Raw genomic sequence first — 21406 nt, forward strand, 5'->3', positions numbered from 1 at the left:
ACCAGGAGTTTCATCCAGGTCAAGCACTTGGACTACCTTCTACTGCTTACCCAGGTGCAATAGCAGAGAGTTAGTTAGGAAGTGGAGCAGCAAAGACTCAAACGGGTGACCAAATGGGATGATGGAATTACAGGCAGCTGCTTAAGCCCCTGTGCCACAATGCCAGGCCCAAAAGCTCACTCTTAAATATTTTTTTCTATATGCTCCCTGTTGGTGAATCTGGCACCACAGGAAGTAAATTAAATTTAATCTAACACGGGTTGGGTGTTAAGATGGTTAAGATGCCCACATCCCATAACACAGTGCCTAGATTTCAAGTCCCAGCTCTGCTCCTGATTCTAGCTTTCTGTTTATGTGCACTCTGGAAGGCAGCAGGTAATGGCCCAAGAAATCAGCTTCTTGTCATCCATGTGAAAGACCAAGATTGAATTCTAGTTCCTGGTTTTTTAGTTATCTTTCTGGAAATGGAAAAGAGAAGATTACTTTGACTATCTTCCCAGAGACAAGCTCATTTAAGAATATTACATAACAGGAGCTGGTGTTGTGGCATAGCAGGTAAGCTGATGCCTGCAATGTCGTCATCTCGTTTGGGCACTGATTGTAGTCCTGGCTGCTCCACTTCCAATCCAGCTCTCTGCTATGGCCTTGGGTCCTACATCCGCATGGGAGACTCAGAAGAAGCTCCTGGCTCCTGGCTTCGGATCAGCACAGATCTGGCCGTTGAGGCCAACTGCGGAATGAACCAGCGGATGGAAGACTCTCTCTCTCTGCCTCTCTTCTCTCTCTGTGTAACACACTTTTTTTTTTTTTTTTCCATTTGACAGGTAGAGTTATAGACAGTGTGAGAGAGACTGAGAGAAAGGTCTTCCTTCCGTTGGTTCACTCTCCAAATGGCCACTATGGCCAGCGCTGCACTGATCTGAAGCCAGGAGCCAGGTGCTTTTCCTGGTCTTCCATGTGGGTGCAGGGCCCAAGCACTTGGGCCATCCTCCACTGCCCTCCCGGGCCACAGCAGAGAGCTGGACTGGAAGAGGAGCAACCAGGACTAGAACCCGGCGCCCATATGGGATACCGGTGCCACAGGCAGAGGATTAATCAAGTGAGCCATAGCACCGGCCCCTACTGACTTTCAAATAAATAAATTAAAAAAAAAAAATGACTCCCTGTTACCCACAGGAGAGACCTGGAAGAAACTCCCTGCTCCTGCCTTTGGCCTGGCACAGTCCTGGCTGTTGCAGCCATCTGGGGAATGAACTAGGAGATGAATGATCTTCCTTTCTCTCTCCCTATCTCTCTCTATATATATATAATTCTGACTTTTCAATAAATAAATAAATAAAAGAACATAACATAACAGAAATGCCTGGACCCCCAGAGTATTCTAGCTCTCTGACCACGCTGCCTTCTCTCTCTCTCCCCATATCTCTTTCTGCCTTTAAAATTAAAAAAGAAATCTCCCAAAGAAAAAAAGCTCATTTTTTTTGTGATATTACCGGGCATAGTACAATCACTACTCTTGATTATTATTAATATAACTATTAGTACATATTTGTCCTCAGTATATTCTTACTCCATCTCGTCTCTACTTTGAATCCTATTTAATTTAGCACTCTACTCCCAAGGCAACCTTCTTTTAGCCCTGATTTGCTATAAATCCTGCCCTATACTCCTGAACTTTCTTTTAAAACTCACATCCTGCAGCTGGCGCCCTGGTGTAACCCTACATCTGTGGCACCAGTTCATGTCTTAGCTGCCCCTCTTCCAATCCAGCTCTCTGTATAGCCTGGGAAAGCAGAAGATGGCCCAAGTGCTTGGGCCCCAGCACCTGCATGGGAGGCCAGGAAGAAGCTGCTGGCCCCTGGCTTCGCATAGGCTCAGCTCTGGAATTTGTGGCCATCTGGGGAGTGAACCAACTGAATGAAGACCTTTCTCTCTGTCTCTCCCTCTCTAACTTTCAGGTAAATAAAGAAATCTTAAAAAAGGAAAAAAAAAAAAAAAAACCCACATCCTCCCTGTACGAAAGAAAAGTAAGTTTCTTACAACCCTTCAGTAATTCAAGTTATACCATCACTACTTTTTCAGATTAGTGAAGAAAGGATGGACTATTTAGTGATTTATGGGGAAAACTTGCTATCTATTTGGTAGAAAAATACAAACTAGTACTTATATTCCAGGCTTAAAAATAAATTCACATACAATAATGCAATTTTAAAATACAAAAATAAAAATATTCCAGAAGAAAATATAAGAAAATGTCTGCTGTTTCTAAGTAAATGATCTTAAATATACAAAATGAAAGAATAAAGTAAAAGTTTATAGCTTCATATAATACAAACTAAGAGACAAATAAATCTTAAAAAATGAGAAATTGAATGGCAGAATATGTAACATGCATAACATACATTGTAACATATATAATAGGAAAAAGGTTAATGCCCTAACAAAAAACTTCTAATAGGAAAAACTGAAATAGGGCACAATTAACAAAAAATCCACCCCAGTCTTTCTTACATACACACACACTTCAATAATTAATATAAGATGCTCAACTCCACTAGTTATCAGAGGAAAGCAAATTAAAACAATGAGCCGGCACCGCGGCTCACTAGGCTAATCCTCCGCCTTGAGGCGCCGGCACACCGGGTTCTAGTCCCAGTCAGGGCGCCGGATTCTGTCCCAGTTGCCCCTCTTCCAGGACAGCACGCTGCTGTGGCCAGGGAGTGCAGTGGAGGATGGCCCAAGTGCTTGGGCCCTGCACCCCATGGGAGACCAGAAGTACCTGGCTCCTGCCATCAGATCAGTGCAGTGCGCCGGCTGCAGCGCACCAGCCGCGGCGGCCATTGGAGGGTGAACCAACAGCAAAGGAAGACCTTTCTCTCTGTCTCTCTCTCTCACTGTCCACTCTGCCTGTCAAAAACAAAAACAATGAGATTCTATTTTTCTAGTCAACACACATTTTCTTGTCCAATATTGACAAGACTGTGGTTCACGGTTGCTAGGATTAAAGGGGAATTTTGTAGTAGCTATCAAATTTAAGCAAGAAACTTTAGTATAGTAATGGAATTCTCTATAATAGTCTTTGAAGAAATACACAAAATAGATAAAGAAAAAGTTCAACACAGGATTACTCTCATTAGTTGAATACTAAAGATTCTAGGTAACTGTCTAAATAAATAGCGTACATACTATGGGGGACCACATAATCACTAAAGAGAAACAGGAGGATCTACAAACTGACAATTGAAGGATATCTATCATATGTTGTTGAGTGAAGTGGAGAAAGTTTCAGAGTAATATAGCTTGATACTATTAAAAATGTGTGTGTTTACAGACTGGTATGCACATATAAACTATTCAATAAACAACTGTTAACAGTGATTAACCCTAGGGAAGGAGCCTCAAGCTAAAACTTCATGTAATTAAAAATCATCTTTTGTTATAATAAGTAATAAAAGGAGGGAAAAGGTGATCATTCACTTAAAGCAATAGATACTGTAATAGCCTGCATCCCATATGCTCTTCTCACTACTTTTTTTGTATTTTTACATATGTATACAGCAACAGAATCACCACCAAGATAAAAATATAAAACATTTGGAGAATCCTAAAAAGCCTTCCTCGTGTGGCCTTTACAGTCAACACCCACCTCCAGAGAGAACCATTTTCCGGACCTCTACCACCACAGATTTGATTCACTAGGTTCTGAACTTAATATAAATATGGCTATTTACTTTCAACTAAGATTTGTTAGCTTAGTGAAGTTCACCTTTGCTTCCCACCTAAATATCTAGAAGAAGGAACTCTCTGCTTTATGTAAGCTTCCGAGTCTCTAGCATTACTGACTGGGTGTTGTACAAGGCACCTGGAGAAATCGAAGACAGGGCTACATTATGTAACTTTATCCTAAATTCATAATGCACAACGAATCTCTAGTCAACTTTCCAATACAATATTTACACTTAAGAATTGACTTCCATAGTGGCTTAACCAGTTTGCATTCCCACCAACAGTGGGTTAGTATCCCTTCTTCCCCACATCCTCGCTAACATCTGTTGTTGGTAGATTTCTGTATGTAAGTCATTCTAACCTGGGTGACGTGAATTTGATTTGCATTTCCCTGATTGCTAGTGATCCTGAACATTTTTTTTTCATGTGTCTGTTGGCCATTTGAATTTCCTCTTTTGAAAAATGTCTATTTAGGTCCTTGGCCCATCTCTTAAGTGGGTTGTCTGTTTTGTTGTGGAGTTTCTTGATCTCTTTGTAGATTCTGGCTATTAATCCTTTATCTGTAGCATAGTTTGCAAATATTTTTTCTCATTCTATTGGTTGCCTCTTCACTTTCCTGACTGTTTCTTTTGCAGTACGGAAACTTCTCAATTTGATGTAATCCCAATTGTTAATTTTGGCTTTGACTGCCTGTGCCTCCGGGGTCTTTTCCAAGAAGTCTTTGCCTGTGCCTATATCTTGCAGGGTTTCTCCTATGTTCTCTAATAATTTGATGGTGTCGGGTCATAGATTTAGATATTTAATCCATGTTGAGTGCATTTTTGTGTAAGGTGTGAGGTAGAGGTGCAAACTGGTAAAGTTACTAAGGAAGTCAGTTTGGAGATTCCTCAGAAACCTGAATATAACGCTACCATACAACCCAGCCATCCCACTCCTTGGAATTTACCCAAAGGAAATTAAATTGGCAAATAAAAGGGTTGTCTGCACCTCAATGTTTATTGCAGCTCAATTCACAATAGCTAAGACATGGAATCAACCTAAATGCCCATCAACAAAAGACTGGATAAAGAAATTATGGGATATGTACTCTATAGAATAAGATACAGCAGTACAAAAAAAATATGAAATCCAGTCATTTGCAACAAAATGGAGAAATCTGGAAAACATCATGCTGAGTGAAGTAAGCCAGTCCCAAAGGGACAAACATAATATGTTCTCCCTGATCAGTGCCAACTAACTGAACAGCTGTTGAAATCTGTTGAAGTGAAATGGACACTATGAGAAACAGTGACTTGATTAGCCCTGTCCTAACTGTCGAGGAACAACTTACTATTTTATTCCTTTTAGTATTTTTTTTTTGTTCTACTTAATACCAACGGTTGAACTCTTTAATTAACACACAATTATTCTTAGGTGTTTACATTTAACTGGAAAGAGATCTCTGTTAAATATAAGAGTGGGAATAAGAGAGGGAGGAGATGTACAGTTCGGCACATGCTCAATTGGACTTACCCCTAATGGTAGAGTTAGAAACATGCCAGGGGATTCCAATTCAACCCCATCAAGGTGGCATGTACCAATGCCATCTCACTAGTCAAAGTGAACAGTTTCAGTTCATAATTGATCATAATGATAGGATTAAGTGTAAAAGGGATCACATAAACAAGACTAGTGTCTGCTAATACTAACTGACAGAATTAAAAAGGAGAGAACAATCCAACACGGAAAGCGGGAAACACAGCAGACTCATAGAATGGCAGAGGTCCTAAACAGCACTCTGGCTTCAGAATCAGCCCTTAAGGCATTCAGATCTGGCTAAAAAGCCCATGAGAGTTTCTCAGGTATGGAAAGCCAAGAAACTCTGGCAAAAAAAAATGACCTAAATGAAAGATCTCTGAGTGAGATCCCAGTTGAAAGAACGGGCATCAGTTCGGCGCCATGGCTCAATAGGCTAATCCTCCACCTTGTGGCACCGGCACACCGGGTTCTAGTCCCGGTCGGGGCGCCGGATTCTGTCCCCGTTGCCCCTCTTCCAAACCAGCTTTCTGCTGTGGCCTGGGGGGCAGTGGAGGATGGCCCAAGTGCTTGGGCCCTGCACCCCATGGGAGACCAGGAGAAGCACCTGGCTCCTGCCTTCAGATCAGTGCAATGCGCCGGCCGCGGCGGCCATTGGAGGGTGAACCAACGGCAAAAGGAAGACCTTTCTCTCTGTCTCTCTCTCTCACTATACACTCTGCCTGTCAAAAAAAAAAAAAGAAGAACGGGCATCAAAGAAGGAGGTACCTTTCTCTGAAGAGAAATTCTCTGGAGAGAATTTCCACTTTGACTATGGCCTTTTCTAAATAAGATCGGAGTTGGCAAATTCAAGAGGCTTCCATAGCCTTGGTAGCTCAGGACAAGAGCCTCGGGTGATTACCGACGTCATAAATAAGAGTGTCAATTGTTAAATCAACAACAGGAGTCACTGTTCACTTACTCCTAATGTAGGATCTCTGTCTTTAATGTGTTGTACTATGTGAATTAACGGTATAACTAGTATTCAAACAGTACTTTATACTTTGTGTTTCTGTGTGGGTGCAAACTGTTGAAATCTTTACTTAGTATATACTAAATTGATCTTCTGTATATAAAGAAAATTGAAAATGAATCTTGATGTGAATGGGATGGGAGATGGAATGGGAGATGGGAGATGGGAGATGGGATGGTTGTAGGTGGGAGGGAGGTTATGGGGAGGAAAAGCCCTATAATCCAAAAGTTGTACTTTTGAAATTTATATTTATTAAATAAAAGTTAAAAAAAAGAATTGTATAATAACAACATATGATGGATTTACAGAATATACCAGACACTAAATTAATTTTTTCAGATTTAAATAAAAAAATAAAAGATGACATGAAATCTGTTTTTAGAGATTTATTTGAAACGTAGGGTTTACAGAGGTAAAGGCAGAGAAAGAGAGAGAAAGGTCTTCCATCAACTGGTTCACTCCCCACATGACCGCAATAGCCAGAACTGAGCGGATCAGAAGCCAGGAGTGAGTCTGGTCTCCATGTCTCCCATGCAGGTGCAGGGGCCCAAGGACTTGGGCCATTTTTCACTGCTTTCCCAGGCCATAGCAGAGAGCTGGATCAGAAGTGGGGCACTGAGGACTTGAACCAGTGCCCAGTGGTGCCCACTGTAGGCAGTGGACTCACCTGCTACACCACAGTGCTGGGCCCAACATATACTTACAAAATATTTAAAGTAATACATAAGTGAACAGAGTTGACACGGAGAGTCCTTCCATGCTTAATGGGCATTTGGGATGAGAAAAATGTTAACAACACCTTTTGGTAATGAAAAAGTAGTGATTACACTGAAAACAGATATATCAAGAGGCCAGCACTGTGGCACACCAGGCTAAATCACTGCTTGCAATGTCAGCATGCCATATTATAGTACGGATTTGTGTCCCAGCTGTTCCACTTCTAATCTAGTTTCCTGTTAATGTGCCTAGGAAGGCAGTAGAAGATGATCCAAGTGGCTGGGCCTCTGCCATGCATGTGCGAGACCAGGATGGAGTTCCTGGCTCTTGGCTTTGCCCTGGCTCAGACCTGGCTGTTGCAGCCATCTGGAGAGTGAGCCAATGGATAGAAGACATCTTTGTTTCTTCACATCTCTTTCTGCCTTTCAAATAGATAAAATAAATCTTAAAGGAAAAACAAAAAGTAAGCAGTGTGCCAATTTCAAGCCTAGGCTTCAAGAGGCCTTTTTGTGGGATTCTTTTAATGTCATGTAAAGAAGCACAGCATAAATCCTTGCAGATGATAAGAGACCAAGTGAAGCAGGCTGAGTCCTCTAAAATGGAGGTGTGATAGATCACTCAACTCCAAGCCAATGTGTCAGCTAACTACAGACATATGAACAAGTATCCAGGTAAGATCAGGGGAACCATTCAGATAACCTATAGATTTTGGAGAAATAATGAACTATCTGAAGCCACTCACTAAGTTTTAGAGTGGTTTGTTATACAGCAATAGCTAACACATTGTCTTTTCAGCAGTCATTGGGCCATATAAAAAATTACTTGTAGTGTAGTGATGGAGAGCAGACTCAAAATGGAATGCAGTGAGAAGTAAACAAAAAGCAAACTAGAAAATCAATAAATATGTACTACTCCTTAAAAAGACTTCTCATAACAGGAAGAGACAATATGCACCAGTAGTGGGCTATCACCTTGAAAAGTTGTTAAAAAAAAAAGTATAGAGAACTCACTGACTTTGTGAAAGGAACTACTAAATTTAATATAGAGCATAATTGAACAAGAACACCAAAAAAGAAAGAGTTCAAGAACTGAAAGGAGGTAAGATTCAGAATACAGGTAAAGGATAAATACTGAACAGCACAATAAATGCCACGTTCTCTAAGACTGGGAAAATGAAGGCAAAACCAAGTAATAAGCAAACAGATCAACAGAAATTTTTTACTCAAGGATCTTTCTTTTACTAGATGGTCATCTAGGTGGGGGCAAGAGTGAGGGAAAAGATACACAGTGAACAATCACATAAGAACCACTAAAGATGTTCTAGGAGGGGAAAAAAAGGAAAAAAAAAGGAAAACTGAATGGGATATGCAAGAGGCAATAATGAAGAGATATTAACACTTTAAACCACAAGTTTATGATGAAACTAGGCAATGGTGCAATAAGGGGATGCTAAATTTTTCATATCATAAGAAGAAAGATACAGCCATGTTTAGTTCTAGATATTATTATAAAACTATAAAGTAATCAGGATTTAAGTTAAAATTCAAGGGTAGCTGTTAAAAATGGGAGAAATACATATGTATGTATGTTTGTGTGTATACAAACACACACACAGACACAACATACATGCATACACATATATGAACTTCAAAAAGCTTGTGGAAAATTAAATTAAAAGATAAGTTTTTATGCTGGTAAGAAATTTTGAAATTCATGCATATATATAATTCGACCAGTAAAGAAAAAAACAGAAAAACATAAGGTAGCTTGGGGGATGCCATTTTAAGAATGCAGAATATATACAGAAAAATACAATAGGAATTGATTTTTTAAAAACTTATGCTTCTTTTTCAAAACTAACACATCTGGGTTTACCTAGTAATTGAAAACAGTCAAAAACATTGGGAAAAATACATGAAATGATGGTTTTTCCAGATACTGCACACCGGGCAACAATGGATGCTAACCCAGAAAGGTGGAGAAGTAACAGTGAATCCTATGTTCACTCTCAGGTTACTGCCTTAAGAAAACTTGAAAGCAGAGGCACAAAGAAGGGGAAATGAGGCTTAGTCTTGTGTATTCCCTGAGTTTAAAAAATGAAGCTGAGAGTCCAGGATGATCAAGACAGCCATAGTTCACAGGACAGGATCTGCACAGACGGAATCCCAGAGATCTGCAAAGGATCCTCCTTTAAGTGTTCAGCAGAGTACTGGGCAGCACGTGCATGTGAGGAAACGACGAGGCTGGGGAAAGAACCACATGAAAGGATAGCAAGTAACAGGCCTGGTGCTCACTAACAGCCTACCGAGAACAGTGCCTGTTCTCATCCCACACTAGAAAAATTTCTAATTCACAGAGTAATCCGTACAGTACTTAGTTAAGATTAGAAAATGCAAAAGAAAAGATCAGCAAACTTGAAGACTTTCAATTGAAACTCTGAAGAAAAAAAAAGGAAAAAACATCAGTGAGGTAAGGGAAGTCTCTGTGGAAGAGGGAAAACAAAAATTATTTAAAGAAATGACTGCTGTGTATCATTTTCCACCCTTTCACTTTCAGTCTGTATGTATCTTTGTTGGTGAGGTGTATTTCTTGTAGGCAGCAAACAGATGGGTCTTTTAACAAAAAATCCTTCCATTGAATCTATCTCTTAACATTTAAATGTTTACTGCTTACAGCTTAAAATAATCTAATTATATTTCGTAGCTTTGCCATACTCTTTCAGCATCTATCAGATGTTTACTGACAAAGAAAAGGAGAAATCATGAATGATGCCTGGATTTCTAACAGAACAAATGGGTGAACAACAGCACTCTTCACTGAAACTGTGGAGTGCTAGAGGGGGAAATGGCTTAAAACTAGCAAGCATCTGAATTCTAAGGATGTTGATTTTGAGATGCTAGCTGGATATCTAAATGAGTATAACAAACAGGCAGATACGTGGGAATTCAGAGAAGAACTAAGTTGGGGGTATACATTTAGAAGTTGGTAATACATAAAATTAATTTGGGCCATGGCAATTTACTCAAGAGGAACAAAGTGATCAGTGGGCACGAATAGCACTTCAGAAAATATGAACATTTAAAGGATCAACAGGGCAGACAAAAAGGAGGCCACAACAGACACTGGGGATCAGCCAGCATAAAAGGAAATGCAGGAGGGGAGACTGTTATTAGGAAAGCCAAGGCAGGCAGCATGCTGCAGTGGGTGACAGCTGGAGCTCGGGGCTAGACTGACTGGAGGTTTGAATGCTGGGCTCTGCTCTGTGGTTTATCGGCTGTATAACTATGTGTAAATTACTTAGTCTCTCTCTACCATGTTTTTCCACTCTGCAGAAAAGCAGTAAAAATAGTATCTACTTCACAAGGCTGTACGTAAATCTGTACACCCAAATGAATTAGTATTGGAGATTATTACTTATATATACTAAGCATAAAATAAAAGTATAGTGAAAAAAATAAAAGGAGAGAATGTTTCAAAAAAGAAGGGAGTAGTCAGCATTTTAAAATCCACAGAAAGATCAAGTAAAATAATGACTGAGTATTTTATTTCCTTTAATTCATTCAACATATATGAATTCATTTTTCCTATGTGCTAGACAAATTTTTTTTTTGACAGGCAGAGTGGACAGTGAGAGAGGGAGAGACAGAGAGAAAGGTCTTCCTTTTTCCATTTGTTCACCCTCCAATGGCCGCTGTGGCTGGCGCACCGTGCTGATCCGAAGCCAGGAGCCAGGTGCTTCTCCTGGTCTCCCATGGGGTGCAGGGCCCAAGCACTTAGGCCATCCTCCACTGCACTCCCTGGCCACAGCAGCAAGCTGGCCTGGAAGAGGGGCAACCGGGACAGAATCCGGTGCCCCGACCGGGACTAGAACCCGGTGTGCCTATTGAGGATTAGCCTAGTGAGCCGCGGCGATGGCCGACAATGTTCTTTATACATAATGACTTTATACATAATAACCAATTAAACCTTCAACTCCATAAGGTAGTTGGTATTACCACCATTGTACAGATAAGAAAACTGATGTACAAAATGGGTAAGTAATCCACAGATTATGTACACAAAATGCAGCAGATGTAGGATTCAAATTCAGGTATCCTGACTCCAGATGTGCTCTTAACCACCATGAAGGTCAGGGATATATACAGTAAGTATTGTGGGTCAGGGTGGTGGTAGAAATCTTAAATAAGGTGACTAGGAAAAGATTTCCTGGTAACAACCGAGTAAAAGTCCTGAAGTGAAGGAATGAGTGAACAGTGCATTCCACAGCTCTGTGGTAGAAATATATCTGGTAGACTCAGTCATTGGCAGGAGGCCAGTACTGCTGAGGTAGAACAAACGAGGGAGAAGCATCAATGGGAGCCAGATCACACAGGGATTCACGAGCAATCTGGCTTTTACTCTGAATGAGATGAAAACCACCACAGAGTTGTACGAAGTGTCTTAATGTGACTTATATTGTAAAAAATTTCTGGCTCTTGTATTAAGGATAACTGAAGAGGGGACAGAGACAGAATCAGGAAGAGTAATTAGGATGCTACTACAATAATCCAGGCAAGGGATGGTTAACTCGCCTCAGGGCAGCGACATCCTATTCCAGGTATATTTCAAAGCTAGAACTGACTTTGGGGAGGAGCTGGAGGTGGTGTGTGAGATAAATTAGGGAGAAAAGGATGACATCTAGATTTATGGCATGAGCAACAATACAGCTGCCATTAACTGGAATGGGAAAGATTAGAGGAATAATAGGTTTTCAAGTGGAAAGAATTATAAAGAGTTCAGTTACAGACACATTAAGTTTGAAATGTCTATAAGACATTTAAGTAGAAATGTCAAAGTAGGTAACTGGATGGATATATGAGCTGTAGGTCAAGGACAAGACAATGACTGGAGTTTGAAATTTGAGAGACTTCGGTACCTAGATGGTGCTTAAAACTGTGACACCAAAGAAAGGCAGAGAAGAGTGCTGGCTCGAGAGCGTTCCAGGAGACAAGGGTAAGAGAAATTAGCAGAGAAGATTGAGTGTAGCTACTGAAGCTAAAAAACGGCAAAATAGTGTGCTATTCTAGAAACCAAAACTGCTTTCAGAGAAACCAGCATGCTGACAGACTCTAAAAGGTAAGGCCTGAGAACCAATCACTGTATTTAGCAACATAAGAGTCCCACTCATGTGGGAGACCTGGATTGAGTTCCACGCTCCTGGCTTCAGCTTGGCCCAGGCCTGGCTGTTGTAGGCATATGGGGAGTCAATCAGTAAACAAAAGATCTGTTTCTCTGTCTCTCTGCCTTTCAAATAAAAATAAATAAATTTTTTAAAAAGGTATAGCAGTAAAGAGAGAAACTCCAGGATATTACATATATGAGCCATTAAAAATATATGGGCATTTTTATTTTGCACTTTGGTCTCATACTATAGGTCTGATAAAATGATTAACAAATGAGGAAAGAAATTAAGATTAAAACACTTATTGAAGAAAATTAAATAAAAGGGGAAAGGACACAGAAAGGAAAAGGCCTTTGGCATTACTGGTTAGGGAAAATGTTTCTTGTATTTGGAAATATTGCTAGAGTTAGTTACATATTACTTGGGTTATAGGATTTACTCTCAGGCCTACCTGATCAGTCCTCTCTAGCTCTTCTAGGCAACTGGTACAGTGAAATATTATGTGCTTAATAAATGAATATACAGAAGTCTGAGTCTAAGGTAACTATGGAATTTATCACCCAATAGCCTGACTTTCTTATTTGAACCACTGACTCATGAATGAATAGTGTCAAATCAGATGAACCATGCAACTCTAAGGTCCTTTTGATGTTCCGAAATGGAAAAACACTTATAAAAAACTCCTAAATATTGGGGCTGGCACCGTGGTTCACTTGGTTAATCCTCCGCCTGCAGCACTGGCATCCCATATGGGTGCCGGGTACTAGTCCAGGTTGCTCCTCTTCCAGTCCAGCTCTCTGCTGTGGCCCGGGAGTACAGTGGAAGATGGCCCAAGTGCTTGGGCCCTGCACCTGCATGGGAGACCAGAAAAAGCACCTGGCTCCTGGCTTTGGATCAGTGTAGCTCTGGCCATAGCGGCCATTTGGGGGGTGAACCAACGGAAGGAAGACCTTTCTGTCTCTCTCTTTCTCATGTCTAACTCTATCTGTTTAAAAAAAAAAAACACTCCTAAATATCAATGATCCATATGACCTACCTTAGTAATACTATGTTCTGAATGATGGCAAGTTTCTAAAATTAACTATTTCTTTAAGTGTTCTTGCAGGAAATTCTAGAATAGAAACTAATATGACATATTGGTCAATATGTAATCTAATCTATATGACCCACATGATCATCCTATTAAGTACAAATAGATCAGATGAAGAAACAGAGGCATGGGGAGGTTAAATAACTTATACAAAGTGCCAACATACAGGAAAGTCCAGACCAGTCCCCCACTTCCAAATACTAAAATACCCATTCTAATTTTCCCATATTTTAAATTTAGTTGCATAAAATTTAATGAATTACTAATACTGAGTTCCTATATTTTCTGTACTTTTTTTGGCATAAGCTAAGAGCACTGTACTTAGAAAACTAGTGAAAACATTTTATAAAAGAAAAATAATGATTCACTTTTAAATCTACGTTCCTTCCTATAATCTTTTGTATCAGATGCCAAGTGCTTTTGGTGAGGGTAATTATCAGTAATTATTCTCTGTGATTGCTCTGTGCATGTCAGACATTATCATTATTCTAATTATAATACAGTTAGCCAAAGCTGAATTGTTAAACTTCAGTTCAATTAAATGTTTGTTTTGCAGACTATTAATAGATGTGAAAAATACATACCACTCAAAGATAATCGTGAAACTTGATATACTTTTTGGAAGCTGATACAAAATATACAAAAACATTAAAAAGAACAAATTGGACAATTTAGTATGGACTGCAGCTGCTCAAAGAATTATCAGGGAAGATCTCTACAATTTTAAAGACCTCTTGCCAAAATAACCAGTGAATAGTTCTTTCTATAACATTCTCAAAATTAATAACTGCTGAGAGCACATACATTATAAAGTAATTTTAATTATTTTGTAGGGAAGAATGAAAGATAAGACTTTTTTGTGGAGAAATATATATTAACACAAAAGTTACCATTTTAGCCATACTTTAAGTCTATTATTTCTGCATTAATTTCACTCATGGTGCCATACAATCATCATACTATTTCAAAAACTTTTTCATCATCACATATATAAATTCCAGCAATAACTTCATTCCCCACGCACCCACCCAACCTAGCCACTGGTAACCGCTAATAACTTTCTGTATCAGCTAGGCTATTCCAGATATTCGATATAAGTGAAAACAAACATTTTCCTTTTGTGACTGTTTTTTTTTCTCTTAGCCTATTTTCAAGGTTCTTCTGTACTTCAGCATTATCAGAACTTGATTCCTTTCATGGTGGAGTAATATCTTGTTACATGTTTATACCCCATTTTGTTTATCCATTCTTCTCTTGTATATTTGAGCTTAGTATTGGTTCATTTTCTGCTGATAAAATACCTGAAACTGTATACTTTGGAGGTCCAAGAACATGGCTCCAACATTTGCTCAGTTCCTTCTGGCTACATCACAACAAGGAAGAGTAATAGGAAGGAAACTGGCTGTGAACAGAAGGTGATGAGCTGCTTTTACTTTATAATAATCCTCATAAGAACACAAGACTAATATTAATTCCTTCTAAGGGCAGCATTCTCAGTGACTTCATTATCTTTTTTTTTTTTTTTAAGATTTATTTATTTGAAAGGCAGAGTTACAGAGAGGCAGAGACAGATGCAGAGAGAGAGTGAGCGAGAGAGGCAGAGAGGGAGAGAGGGAGAGAGGGAGAGAGAGAAAGCCTTCCATCTGCTGGTCCACTCCCCGGATGGCCACAATGGCTGGAGCTGCACTGATCTGAAGCCAGGAGCTAGGAGCCTCCTCCGGGTCTCCCACATGGGTGCAGGGGCCCAAGGACTTGGGCCATCCTCCACTGCATTCCCAGGCCACAGCAGAGAGCTGGATTGGAAGTAGAGCAGCCAGGACTCGAACCAGTGTCCATACAAGATACTGGCACTGCAGGCGACGGCTCTACCCGCTATGACACAGCACCAGTCCTGACCTGATTATATTTCACTAGGCTACACCTCTTAAAGGTTCCATCACTTCACCACTGCCACACTGGTCTCCAACCCTCTAGCACATAAACATTTAGGGGCAAACCACATCCAAACTCTGGCAGGTGTTTCCAACTTTTGATGACTGTAAATAACAATGCCACAATGGTGCTCAAATATCTGTATGTATTTTGTTTCCAAATCTTTTGGGGATACAAGAAATCTAGGAGTTGCATATTTGGGTCATATAGTCCTTCTATATTTAAATTCTTGAAAACTACTGAACAGTTGATAGCAGTTGTGCTATTCAACGTTACTACCAGCAATGTACTCCACATCCCTACCAACACTTATTTTCAGTCCTTTGATAATATCCAACCTGGTAGCTATCAAGCAGTATTTCATTATGGCTTTGATTTGAATTCCCTAATAAATATTGATGCTAGACATCTTTTTTCTTGTACTTATTTTCTATTTTAATATCTTCTTTGGGAAAATGACTTTTTAAGCCCTTTGTTGATGTTTCACTGTGTGGTCTATCTGTGGAACTGTAGATCGTGATTTGTAAATGTCTCTATTCTGTAGGTTGTCTTTCATGCTTGTGAGTGTCCTTCAATGTACAAAAGGTTTTAAACAATCAAACCTGATTTTTGTTTTTCTATCACTACCTATGTCTTTGGTGTCATAACGAAGAACTCACTATCAAATCCAAGGTCATAAAGATTTGTCCCTATGTTTCCTTTTAGTTTGGGCTTTTAAGTTTAGGGCCTTTTGATCTATTTTGAGTTGATTTTTGCAGGTGGGATAAGGGTTCAACTTCATTCTTTTTCAGGTGGTTATTTAACTTTTCCTTTTTTTAAGATATACATATGCATATATATATATATATATATATATATATATTTACTTTATTTCGAAGGTAAAGTTTGAGAGAGAGTCAGAGGGTGAGACAGAGAGAGATTTTTCCATCCTCTGGTTCACTTCCCAAATGGCCACAATGGCCAGAGCTGGGCCAGACCAAAGCTAGAAGCTTTTTCTGGGTGTCTCATGTAGGTGCAGGGGCCCAAGCATTTGGGCCATTCTCTGTTGTTTTCCTAGACACATTAAGAAACAAATAGGAAGTGGAAAGCCAGGAATTGGACAGGTGCCCATATGGAATGCTGGGTACATAGGCGGTGGCTTAACCCACTATACCACAGCACTAGCCCTTAACTGTCTCAATATCATTTGACAAAGAAAAGAGAGATCTTTTCTTTTTTCCTTTCTTTTGCCTTTCTTTCTACCTTTAATGAGTCAGTGATGGATTGCCTTATGTCCCAAGAGTGATGTATCCTTTCATATAAGCTATGTGACAATAGCTGCTGGGAAGCCACCACCCCATTATCAGTTATATTAATTTCAACCTAAAATGCCCAAGGAACACTGGTTAGAGGAGGATCTTTATTATTATATACAGAAAATCAACAGTTCATTTTTCCCAGCTTCATGGTGACTTTGTTAGTCTTGGCCTTTTTCTAGCCTGGCAATGCCAGCCAGATTTTTGGATCCAGAACATTACCTCTCAGTGACAGCGGATATCATCATTAGCTGTCATTGCAGCTGGTTCTGTTGGCTTCCACCAGTTTAGTCAGAGCACTTTCGTCTTTCAAATTCACCTGCATGAGGCAACAGTGGTACAAGTCTTCCTGTGGGTCAGGAGCCATAGCCTGGCCTTCCCCTTGATGACACAGTAAGGAACCCCCTGATAACACAGGGCAGGCACAAAGATAACCAGCTCGATGGGACTCACGGCTTGTGCAATCATCACCAGCTGAACTGTTTTATCTCCACCAAGGTGGGACAGTGTTGACCCCTGCTAGGAGAACAGGTTGTCACTTTGCCAGCAACTTTCCTCTCGGCGCCAGCCAACAGCCTCTACATCTATACTGGCTTTACCTTTGGTCTGTACCTGTGAGCCAGCTCAGCATTTGAGTAGCTATCTGGTGACCCAGGGCCTGGGTGAACTGATTAGTGGCAGGAGGCACATGGCACTCTGGCACTGCAGCTAGGTAGTGGGGCAATTTGACAAAATGGGTGAGGTCCCTCTTGGACTGGATGTGCTGTCCAATGCCGAAGTTCTTATGTCTTTTCTCAAAGAGGTGATTCACCACCTTCATGGACTCCTACTTCTTCGTTACAGCAGAGGCAGGGACACCTTCTTCCCCTTGCTCTTCTTCCCTTCTGGCATCTTGGGCAGCTGAAGGAGACTGAAAGATCTTTTTTTTTTCTTTGTTTTCTAAGACTTATTTATTGATCTGAAAGGTAGAGTTATATATCTATATATATATATAGAGAGAGAGGGAAAGAGAGAGGGAGCGGGGAAGGGATGGGAGACAGGGAGAGTGTGATCTTCCATCTGCTGGCTCACTCCCCAAATGGCTGTAATGGCCAGGGTTGGGCCAGGCCTAAGTCAAGAGCCTGGAACTCCACCAGGGTCTCTTAACATGGGTGGCAGGGACCCAAATATTTGAGCCATCTTCCACTGTTTTTCCAAGCACATTAGCAGGAAGCTGGGTCAGAGCGAAGAAGCCAGGATTCAAATTGGTGCTTATAGGGGATGCCATCATCCCAGCTGTGCCACAATGCCAATACCAAAAGATGTTTTCTAATAATTAAGGTACCATCAGTGCTATAGCACTGGCCACTTTAAGTAGAGTAAATCTCACATGATGATTTTTTTTTCAGTAATCTAGGGCTGTGTTATGAAAATGGTATTTTCTTCTTTTTAAAAATGTTTCTAATCTTACTTCAAAAGTAATACATGTTCACTATCAAATTTGCACAGCAAAAGTAAACAAAAAGGAGAAAAAACATTCAAAGAAAACCACAGATAACAATTTGGTTATTATTCTTAAAGTAACTTTATTTTCCTCTCTTTCTAGATATGTTTTATTTATCTATAATAGGAATTCTACAATCTTACTTTTAATTGTTGCACAGTATATCACATCTGCAGGAATCAATTTTTATCTGATCCAATCTCTATGACAGAACACTTTAAAACTGCACTGCAGGGCTGGTGCTGTAGCATAGCAGGTAAAGCCACCACCTGCAGTGCCAGCATCCCATATGGGTGCCGGTTTGAGTCCTGGCCGCCCCACTTCTGAACCAGTTCTCTGCTATGGCCTGGGAAAGCAGTCCAAGTGCTTGGGCCCCTGCACCTGTATGGGAATACCCAGAGGAAGCTCCTGGCTCCTGGCTTCGGATCAGCACAGCTCCAGCTGTTGCAGCCAATTGGGGAATGAACCAATAGATGGAAGACCTCTCTTTCTCTGCCTCTCCTTCTCTTTCTGTGTAACTCTGACTTTCAAATAAATAAATAAATACTTTTTAAAAACACTGCACTGTGCAATGGCAGTGTAGTAGCACACGTAGCTATTTAAATTTAAAAGTACACAGAATTTAACGTGTAATTCAGGCACTAGCCACAAGTGGCAATTTAAACTTTAATTAAAAGTAAATAAAACCTAAAATCTAGTTCTACAACCATTCTGGCAACATTTCAAGTACTTGATAACCACGTGTCCCTAGAGACTAACATATTGGACAACACAGATATGGAACATTTTCTTTATCAAAGAAAGTCTGTTGGAGATGAACTACTTTAGAATATTTTCAGGGGCCGGAGCTGTAGTGCAGCAGGTTAATCCTTTGTCTGCAGCGCCAGTATCCCATATGGGCACCGGTTCTAGTCCCAGCTGCTTCTCTTCCAAACCAGCTCTCTGCTGTGGCCTGGGAAAGCAGTGAAAGATGGCGCTAGTGCTTGGGCCCCTGCACCCACGTGGGAGACCTGAAAGAAGCTCCTGGCTCCTGACTTCAGATAGGCTCAGGTCTGGCCGTTGTGGCCATTTGGGGAGTAAACCAGCAGATGGAAGAGCTTTCTCTCTGTCTCTCACTGTCTGTAACTCCACCTCTTAAATAAACAAACAGGCTGGTGCCACAGCTCAATAGGCTAATCCTCCCGTGGCGCTGGCACACTGGGTTCTGCGCCGGCCGTGGCGGCCATTGGAGGATGAACCAACGCCACAAGGAAGACCTTTCTCTCTCTCTCTCTCTCTCTCTCTCTCTCCACTCTGCCTGTCAAAACAAACAAACAAACAAACAAACAAAAAGAATATTTTCAAAGAGTGTCTATTTTAAGTAACTCCAAAATGATTACACATAAAATTTAATGTAAATTAATAAGTTTCTGGTTCAAAAAGCATATAAATATTCACTCTGAGGAGTACAGGGAAATGTTTGCTTCCTTTGTCAATTTGATAGTCAAGGTACTGTGTCTGTCTAAAAGCAGCTCTGATTTGATTGCAGGCATGGTGAAATGGGAGAGAAAGACAAAGATAGCTGGTGAGCAGTTTTCAGAGATACTACAAATATAGCATCCTTTGTAAGTACTAGTGTAGTAGCAGTAGCCTATATAAAATGAGATGTCACTTTACACTGTCTCCAAGCACCATTTATTTTCACTAACACCACATTTAAGGCTAAATAGGAACATCTGTTTGGTGACCATTTATGTTTTTACCAGTTAACTTTTCTTATCCCATTTTTAAACTAAGCTGATCATTTTTTCTTATAAGCTTGTAAGAAGTCTTGGTTAAGAAAGTATATAAAAACTGTTTTATGAATATGTCCTTATCTAGTTAGTTCCTTAGTTTGTAATTTACATTTTAATTGGTATGAAATGAAAGAAGTTATACATAGTTTATATGTAGCAAAAACTGACAATTTCTCTTTTACTGTTTATTTTTGTGACATGCTTAGAAAAGGCTTTTCTTAATACATACTCAGCCACTTTTGAGTACCTTCATGATTTCATCTTTTACATTTAAATAATTATGGCACATAGAACATATCCTAATATTTGCCTATGGTCTCAGAAACTGAGCAAAAAAGTTTTTCCTCAATGCCTGAATATTCCCAAATCTTACTAAAAACTGTAAGGGGCAAAAAATGTACAATAGAATTCACCCAAATTATCGAGTAGATATTCCTTCCAGTCTCCCTCATCTGCAATAAGAAGGCTATATTTTTCATTTTAACAATGCAGCTTTCAGGTTTCCATTTTCTCAGAAAATATTATTTTCACTCAGTCTAACCATTAAAATACTTTCTTCAAAATAAAAAACAAAATGAGTTACATGTAAAGAATTTCAAGAGACAAGGAAAGTATAAAAGAGCCAACAGATTAAGATCTATTACTATATCCATGGAAAACATTAACTATATTGACTAATCTATTTTCCTTTCATAATATAAAAGACAATTTCCTGGGGAAAATCCTAGAAGATAATTTCATAGCAAACATTTTCCTACTTTTGGTACTCACAACAATGTATATTTTTCACTGGCAGATTCAGTAGTGTTTTCAATACGTAAAATTAAATGACTGGGGCCAGCACTGTGGAACAGCAGATTAAAGCCCTGGCCTGAAGCGCAGGCATCCCATATGGGCGCAGTTCTAGTTCCAGCTGCTCCTCTTCCTATCTAGCTCTCTGCTACGGCCTGGGAAAGCAGTAGATGGGCCAAGTCTTTGGGCCCCTGCACCCACGTGGGAGACCCAGAGGAAGCTCCTGGCTCCTGGCTTTGGATTGGCTCAGCTCCAGCCATTGCAGCCATCTGGGGAGTGAACCAGCAGATGGAAGACCGTATCTCTGTCTCTACCTCTCTCTGTAACTCTGTCTTTCAAATAAATAAATAAATCTTAAAAAAAAATTAAATGACTGTTTTAATATACTACCTCACTATTTTATTAGTCTCAAAAATAAACCTAACATGTTTTATTAGAAATATTTTGCAACTTTTACTATTTGTATTAGTTTTACACCATTTAAGAGAATAGCACTGATAAACCATAATTACCAAAATTCTCTAAGTTCCACATTTCTACTTCAATATGATTTTAAATTATCAATTCCTTCAAATATAAATTCTAAAGCTCTAATAAGAAAAATTGCCCCCTTTCCAAATTAAAAAAGAAAAGAAAAAATTCCCTTTAGGCAGAAGGAATCACTTCTGCCACAATTACTCATAACAATGCGAACATTGCTCTACTACATTTATCACAGTATATTCCAAACACTTCTTTTTTTTTTTTTTTTTTTTTTAATTTTTTGACAGGCAGAGTGGACAGTGAGAGAGAGAGACAGAGAGAAAGGTCTTCCTTTGCCGTTGGTTCACCCTCCAATGGCCGCCGCGGCCGGCGCGCTGCGGCCGGCGCACCGCGCTGATCCGATGGCAGGAGCCAGGAGCCAGGTG

General features: G+C 40.0%; 1 protein-coding gene and 1 pseudogene across 6 annotated transcripts in view; both read right to left on the reverse strand.

Annotated features, from left to right (window-relative positions):
* Nucleotides 1-21406, reverse strand: part of MAN1A2 (mannosidase alpha class 1A member 2) — a 195288-nt gene that overhangs the window by 47230 nt on the left and 126652 nt on the right. The window lies entirely within an intron of this gene.
* On the reverse strand, nucleotides 2937-21236 carry LOC127493567 (large ribosomal subunit protein eL8 pseudogene; annotated as a pseudogene).

This window comes from Oryctolagus cuniculus, chromosome 7 (genome assembly GCF_964237555.1).
Source record: "Oryctolagus cuniculus chromosome 7, mOryCun1.1, whole genome shotgun sequence".
Taxonomy (NCBI): domain Eukaryota; kingdom Metazoa; phylum Chordata; class Mammalia; order Lagomorpha; family Leporidae; genus Oryctolagus; species Oryctolagus cuniculus.